The 8482-nt window shown below is 49.4% G+C and overlaps 1 pseudogene; it reads right to left on the reverse strand.

Annotated features, from left to right (window-relative positions):
• Positions 1–2807: 2807 nt before the first annotated feature.
• On the reverse strand, positions 2808–4094 carry LOC142578038 (CCR4-NOT transcription complex subunit 7 pseudogene; annotated as a pseudogene).
• Positions 4095–8482: the final 4388 nt, after the last annotated feature.

The raw sequence follows: 8482 nt of genomic DNA on the forward strand, positions 1-8482 counted from the left end.
CGGGCACGTTTTTACAATTGCTAGTAGGTACAGCGGGGCGTGGCGCTTTTCACGCCGCTCGACGTTTCTGCGCAGGCGCGAGTAAAAGCGGGTGCGAGAGAAAAAATCTGGGAGCCTTTGCTCCTTGAATATGTGAGTCTGCCTAGGAACAACGGAGGAGGTTTCTCAACGCATGTTGTATGCGTTTGTCCCCTAGGCATGCCGGCATTGCGGAGTGCGGTCCAGTTTACTCTCCGCCGCTGGCTGCCCGCGTGGTGAGGCAGTGGGCACGGACGCCTCATTTGATGATCGCTGTGTCTGAAGGGGCAAGGTTCTGTCTGGTGTTGTATAAGTCGCGGGTAGCTTTTTTGTCGCGATGATAGATTGCATTTTTTACAAGCACTGCTACATGAGGGCACATGTAACCAACAAACGGAGGCCTCAGGAGAGCACCTGAGGTTATAAAGCAGGCTGTGCAGTATCTCCGGGGCACCCAAGCGGTAGCGGGGGATCAAAGCTGGAAGCAGGGCGGCCCGTGGGTTGGGGCCGCAGAGGCCGAAGCGTGCCAGGGGGTGTTCGCATAAAAAACTGGCTGTCCGCGAACTCCCCTGGTAGGCGCAGACCTCGCCCAACCCACAAACCAATCCTGTTTCTAGCTTTGATGTCCCCGTTCCTGCTTTGGTGTCCTGGAGGCGCCGCCGATAATGCGAAATAATGACACGTTGTTTTAATAAGTAAAAAATACGATTGACCAAATATAATTGCGTCGAGCCGCCTGCCGCCCCGTGACTTCTGCCGGCACGCCTAGGGACAAGCGCATACAACACACGCTAAGAAACTCCTCCGTAGTGCCTAGGCAGAGTCGTATATTCAAGGAGCCACATTTCCTCTCTCGCACCCGCTCTTACTCGCGCAGGCGCGCAAACGTCCGTCGTCTCCGCAAGTGACACGCCCCGCTGCACCGACTAGCAATTGGAAATACTCAGCGCGGGCACCTCAGAACGACCAACGACGCCAGACTCGCAACGCAAAAAGTGACCCATTCCTATGAAGATGGAATAGCAGCGAAATCGCTTTGCTCTTCGTTTGAGATCTTTGACTGTCGTCAGCTTTCGCTGCCGTTCCATCTTCACGGATAGCAATGGTTGTCTTTTTTTTCTTTTATCCAGGTGATCTAATTCAAAATCTTTCTTTGCTGTCTGATCATAACTTCATGAACCCGCCTTCCTGGGAACATCACTGCTGCCGTTACGTCGTGGCCGCACGGGGGACCTGTTATTTGGCGGCGCCTCTTGCGACTTACGCACATTAGACAGCTTTAGTTTAACTTTAGCGTAATAGCGGGGTTAAGGGACACAGTGTTACCGTTTTGCAAATGAAATTTGCAAAAACCGAGTTTAAGTATAGCGTGATAGCGTAGTTTCCGTACGGGACGCTGTTCCATTACGCTTCAAGTTTTGCATACATGCATACTCTAAGTGATTCCATCCATTCACCAAGCTTTGTGTGTGCTTCAGAAAAGTGCGATAGCCAGCGCAATGTAAGCAGGGAACGCGTTGTATTTGTACTTTCAGTATTTGCCGATCCATGGTGTAATCAGTACAAGCTGTCGACCATAGCCTCCGAGATCTGAAATCAGAGGCCAGATCCCGTCGCGCCGACCTCCCGGCGGGGCGCTGCCATCTCAGAAGGCTTAGAGTTACTGTATATGCTACCAAAGGTAGTACCTTTGGTAGCATATACAGTAACTCTAGAAAGGCTAGGCTTCGATGCGTTCGAAACGAGGAGCAATCTCGAAAACTCCGCAAGGTTATCCATAATACTCTGTCGTCGAAGCTGCCTGGGACTAAACTAAAGCCGTTTAGTCATTTGCTACGTAAGAAGTGAGCATTACTTTCGGTTCAGAGATTGTCAGCACATAGCGCTGATAATCTCGGAGGCCATGTACAGCTAATGCGGCTGTTTTTGTTAAGCCTAATGGGTTAAGAAACCCAGAACGGATCTTGAAAACAGCGCCCACTTGTCTATCAAGTATCATTTGGGAAAGATTGGACAAAACTCTTCGTACATGTGGAGTCAGGCGTTCTTGTGACTTTCTTTATTACGCTTTATCTGCCTTCATTTTACTAAACTTCAAAGCGATCTGTACTTTTCCAAGTGCAGAATACTCTGCGAACACGCACAATCGCTACTAATTGCAGCGGCTCACCCTGTCAAGGTGGCCATATTGAAGCGCGCCAAGCGTCTGAACATGCTGGCTTGCCCGCGATAAATTCACAAGGGCGTCCTATGCTGCTTGCCGATGCATGCTCCCGTGGCGTAATGGTTTCAGTATCGGGCTTCAGTGCTAGAGGCCGTGTGTTCGAATCCTGCCATCGGACTATTTTAATAATGTTTATGTAATTGTTTAATACACTGTAATTTGTTGAAAGTGACAAATGTACAAAGTCGTTTGAAGCCAGAAGGACAAAGTTTAGGCAAATCCCGTAATTCCCGTGCTGGCTGAACCGCCTTGATTGCAGCTCCCATAGACGCTAGCGCTGGAGTTCCCGCTAGTAATTATTGTAGGAAACTCATGGCATGGGCACGAGAGGAGGTTGACCTGCCGTAGTTAGCTGAGTGACGTCATGCTTCCTCCTGGTATTTTTCCTTCTCCATGGTTAGACACACCCATGTACTAAACGGAATTCCCATCGAAGTTCATAGATTGATTCTCATGGCAGTTGAACGATCGCAGCGCCAGAATTCCCTCTAGTAAACTTAGTAGGAAACTCTATGGGGGGGGGGGGGGAGCTGCGGCATTCGCACGACGACTGGCACATTTGGTATTCCAAAAACAAGCAATTTATTTTCTCATGACAGTAATGATAGAGGTTGAAAGATACTATGAAAGAAAGCAAACCGTGCAGACTAACGGAGATAACAGGATGGAGAAACAACGAGAGGCAAACTAAACACACGCACACACTAGCAGTCCCAATTGAGCACTCAGAGTCTGCACAGAATGGCTGGGCTCATGAAGAGCAGGCGATCGCAGTAGTAGCAGGATGCCGAAGGTTGTCAGGGTAAAAAATTCTTGATGATGGGTGTGGTATAGACGACGGTGGGAGGAGACCCCGATAGGATCCGAGCCACATGGTTAGGGTTTACATGGACTTCGAACATTTGGTTATCCTTTGTGCTGCACGACGCGCCCAGACCGTACAGGAACCCGCTGAATTTCTCGTCGTCCATCTTGTCTTGAAAGAACACCTTTCGGATCTTGAAAAAGGCCGCACCAGTGAGCAAGCTGTCACTGCCTGCTTGGTGTTGTGGCCCGATTCTTTCTACCTGGAGCTGCCCAGCCACCTCCTGCAGGCCTCCTCTCAGGCTTCTGCAGCTCTTCATAAGGTACTTAACATCGTATATGCATGGAAAGTATAGTTGAAGCAGCTCAAAGAAGTCGTTCTCGTCCGCAGGCAGGTTCTCACCGGTCAACACATTCAACAGGTAGCCGAAATCGTAGCCGCTGTGAAAAGTGAGCCACTTGACGTCGTCCGAGAGAACCACCCCCGAAGTCATGAGCAGTTGGGCAAACTCGTACGGGTCTATGCCCTCCGTCTCGTGCCTGCTAAACTGGATGCCAGATTTGATGAGCAGGTCGATGGAATCCTGTGCGAACATGTCTTTCGCTAGGCTGAACTTGAAGTTGAATTGCCAGGTAGAGAAATTTGTGGGCTTGTTGCCGTTTTCGTCGAAAAAAGTGACACCCAGCTGGATAATCTTGAGCAGGTCAACATTGCAGCGCAGCATCTGGTATTGATAGTCGGCGATGCTTCGAAATTTCCCTATGGGCTGCGCTACCACCCCTGGGAACTCTGTGTCCATGGCGATGTAGTTGTACTTCTGGACGAGGTCCCTGATGGTGCAGAACTCTTCTTCGAGATTGTACTCCCAGACATCGCGGATTTCGCAGGCCTCGTTAGCGATTTCCAGGGCATTTCGGTCACTCTCATCGGCGCTACTAGTGCTGCTAATACTCAACTTGCTCATGGCTTCCTTTCGAACAGGAACAGGCATGCTGACTGTCCACGAGGACTCTATGGTACCATTCTGAGTGACAGTGGCGACTCCAGCGCCCCTTCGCTTAGAGGAAAAATGCACGCTGATTAATTGGCGCGGGGAATTTTTTGAATTAAAGTTTCGGCTGCATTTTCACAACTTTCGTGTGAATTCTGCTTTCAATTGTCCTTGCTGAGCGTGACCAGAAAAAAGCCTTTCATTTTTATTACTTGCCTGTTAGTCTTGGTGGCGCTGTTGGTCCGTTGGATTTGTTTTTATGGCTCTCTAAAAAAGAAACTTTTTCTGTCTCCGTAAAAGGAGCCTCTATCTGCAACGATGTATAAAAAATTCTTTAGTTGAGTGGCTTCGGGTATTGTGCGAGAAGGCTGCATGCACACAGAACCAGTGGCAAGACTTGAGCTGAATGAGATTGATTTGGTATTTTGTAACAGAGCGCTAACTTGCAATGACATTTCAGCCAAATTTCGCGGAATCTGTCGCGGTTTCGTAGTTACGTTTTCCTCGCAGAAGTATCCTGAAAGACGTAGAGTACGTAGACTCAGAGCTAGCAAGATGGCAAAGGCCACTGGGGCCCTGGACTGAGGGCTCCACCTTTGCCGGTATACCTTCTTTGTGAAAATAAAGTTTTTCATTCTATGCTGAAATAACTGTGCCCACATCAAGAATTCTCTACAGCGAGCCTGCGACGATGAGCTGGCGGCCCAACGTCGTCGTCAACCTTGTTCTCCGGCCAGATGCTGCCATTTAGGGCGACACTTTTCTCCGGGTGTCCCTGCACATTTGTTCTCTTTGCCTGTGGTGACAGGTTTTCCTCATCTAACCGAATGACGTCACACTAAGAGGCGAAGGGCGCACAGAGAGGAAATGGCATCTGCGAGGATAGGGCCAGCGGAGCAAAATTGAGTCACTGGGGAGAGAGAGAGAGAGAGAGAGAGAAACTTTTATTGACTTAAACGAGTTACGTGCAGTGGTCGGAGCCCCTTTAGTCCAAGGCCCCGCTGGCCTCGGCCGCCAGCTTGACCTGTCTTATGAAGGACTGTTGTCCCGCCAGGTCTGAGCCGGTTAGCTGTGCCTCCCATTGCTCCATTGTGTGCTGTGTTTTATCAAATGGGTGTGATTCACAGTCCCGAGTAATGTGTTGTAGTGTTGGTATGCCGCCGCACCACGGGTCTGGCCTGTAGCGAGTGGGGAACATGGCATTCTGTAATTTAAGGTGGGGGAATACCCCGGTCTGAATTTTGCGCCAGCTGTCGGCTTCCTCTCCACTGAGTTGTGGGTGAGGGGGAGGGTATCTTTTTCTGTTTGCACGCTGATGAGCGAGAATCTTCCGGACATTCGTTGGATTGGGGCCATAACAGTGGCTACCTGATACCGTCCCAGTCGGGTCGGCCCGGTTAATAATACCTCGGGCTAGCGAATCGGCCAGTTCGTTCCCGTCAAGGCCTGTATGACCTGGGCACCATAGGATCCGGTGATGATGGGCGAATTTCGTCGGCATTATTGAGTGACATGTTTTGGTCACGTGGCCCCTGAGAAAAAGGCGACGTGCTTCTTGAGAGTGTTATTATGGTGACGTTCTTTTGCGTGCGTTCCGCGTGAGCGAAGGCCATTGCCACGGCGGAAGTTTCGGCAGCCGCCGGAGTACCTACCCTGACGGTTGCCGTAAATTGTTGCTGTGCTTTCGTGTCGACGATTGCCACTGCGTACCTCCTGACGTTCTTTTGGGCATCACTGGCGTTCGAGTGTACGTTCGAATACGCGGCTGCGTCCGTGTATATTGTGTTGTACGTGGGGTTATCTTCATACATTGTTCTAATATGTTGTGCGCGTGCTTTTTCCTTGCTTTATTGTATTCAGGGTGCATCTTTTTGGTATGGGGGGAGGAAAGTTGGGCCGGCGTCTACCAGGTCCCCTTGTTGCTGAGATTACGTGGCTCCACAAGGATCGCGGCGGTGGCCCGCGTGGCACTAAAATGCCGTCAGAACGGATCCTTAGCGAAGAGTTGGCAAAGCAACATGGTGTACGTGCTGAAAAGGTTCGACAACGTTATGCTGCCGTGAGTGATGCGGAACGTCACCAACCAACCTTCACTGACAAAATTGTTACTGATAAATCGGTTCGGTTAGAATATTATTCACGGTTCATGTTCATCAGAATATAGAGCTGTCTTTGCCGAGTTACTCCGAGCGTTATTTCGGTGGCAGCATTGCTTCGCGCAAGCTCTTCCGCACCGCAGCACCGTGCCGTATTGGTTGAGGAGTCGCTGACGCGACCTGTGACGTCACATAGGGCCGCACCTGTCAGTGGCGAAGCCGCATGACTGCACAGGTGCGTCAGGTGGTCACAGCGCCTTCAGAAACCGGTTCAGTTCCGACTGCGTCGAATTGGCTCGTGTTTTGTATACTGTATACCTACACTATGTCTGTAAACAACGGTGGGTGTTGTCTATATTCACCGCCGCCGCTTGCACGCTAGGATGGTGCCTCCTTTTCTTTTTTGGCGGTTGTTCTAAGATCACGGCTTGGATATGAGGGATGCGGTAGTGGAGGACTCCGGATTAATTTTGACTGCCGGTTCTTTAACGTGCACGCAATGCACGATTTTAGGGCTGTGCGAATATTCTAAAGTTATGAATAACGAATCGAAGTGTCTCATTTGATTCGAGTCGCTATGCGTAAATGCAAATGTTTTCCCAGTATTTCAAAACGTCAACTGCGCCCACTTAAGAAATTGGAGCGAAAGTACGGTAAATTTTCACCTCCGCGGTCATAGTATAGACATAAAACGTGAGAACTTGTGTGCTAGAGCAGGCTGCGTCGCTTGTACAGCGATCACTCGTACTCTCTGAAGAGTCATGTGCATGCGAAAAAAGTACTTGTTTGCTCCGAATTATCTATTTGTGTTTTATAGCGTAAGCATTCTTTGATAAGTACCCCAGCAAAATCTGTATGCCACGTGAAAAGTGTACTTACTGCCTTGTATCTGCACAAAAATGCGTCATCTTCGAAGACATTTCATCGTTATAATAGTGTAAATGTAGATGATTGGTAGGTTTATAAGCGAGAAGGAACAATTGAAAAAAAAATTTGATCAGAGAATTTTGTTAGCAAAATTGTGCCCGTAACACGAAAAGCCTGACATCTTACCCATAGGGCTACGCAGGGCTCCATAGAAAATGCATGGGAAAGCTTGTAGTAGGGGCGGGCCAACTAAAAGTTGGGGGTGGGCCAACTTGATATTTTGGCGTAGGCCAATTGAAAATTGGGGTGGACCAGCTTGAAATTTGGGGGGTGGGCCAACTGAAATTTGGGAAACAATATCAAAAAGTAACAGCCAAGCGAAAAAATGCTTGCGCATCTGTAGACGATTCTCAGAATATCTGTGCAATTTTTTTTTAATAAACAACGCTTCATAAAGTGCTACATAATGACAGAAACTTGCTACCTTTAAAGGGCCCCTCACCAGGTCTGGCCATATTGAGCTGACAAGCGCAGAGCATACATTGCGCGATAACAATCGTGCCTGCAAAGTATTACATCGCTACGCGCCGCGGAAAAATCTGAAATTTCAATCCGAACACCGTTTCCCTCTTCACTCGAGGCCTGCGATGGACGGTGACGTAATCGTGCCCCTGCGCCTACTTAATCGTGTCCGCAGTGTGGCATCGCTCGTGGTGACAAGTGACTTGGAGAATTATTCAAGACCACATCTGTTATCTGTGCGATTTGTTGCTTGAATTGACGAATTGAAGTTTAGAGAAATAATAAAACACAAAAACGGAATGTCTGCGTGTTTTCTTTTGTTTTACTTCGCACCGAAGGAAGAGAGATGTACTTCCGCTTCGTCTGCTTGTTCCCACGTGCGCAGGTACCGAAACTATGCCATTTTCTACTGTGTTCCAGCGCGTGATCACGCTCTGCGATCCGCTTGTTCTGCCTCAGTATTCGTGTAGCACTGAATTATACCGCTAGCCATGTTTTCTTGTGCACAGCGCGCAAAATCGTGTGCTGCGAGAACGAGACAACAGCTCGCGCTTACGCCGTCGGCGAAAGTGCGTAGCGCCGAAAAAAAAAAAAAAGCGGGGACCAACAACAACAACAAAAAAATGAAGGCGGGAACGCGATCCTCGAGGTCCGGCTTAGGTCCGGCATAGGAGAACGCAGGGAAGGAATTTCGCTTGCGTAGGCTAGACGGGGCGAGTGGAGAGAGCGTCTTGCTTGGTAGTGGAGCCCGCCTGCTGAAATCATAGGTTCGCGGCACTGAAATATTTCTATCTCGGCTATTAATGAGCCGATTTGAAAAAAAAAAAAAAATGTGCGGCAGAACGCTCCCTAGAGGACACGTAACAACTTCCAGCGCGTAACAAGCATGTGACGGCCCCTCGGGCATAATCTTCGTCGGCCCGCCAGGCTCGGTAGGCAACGATGGTCACCGCACCAAA

The sequence above is a fragment of the Dermacentor variabilis genome, chromosome 1, assembly GCF_050947875.1.
Source record: "Dermacentor variabilis isolate Ectoservices chromosome 1, ASM5094787v1, whole genome shotgun sequence".
Lineage (NCBI taxonomy): Eukaryota > Metazoa > Arthropoda > Arachnida > Ixodida > Ixodidae > Dermacentor > Dermacentor variabilis.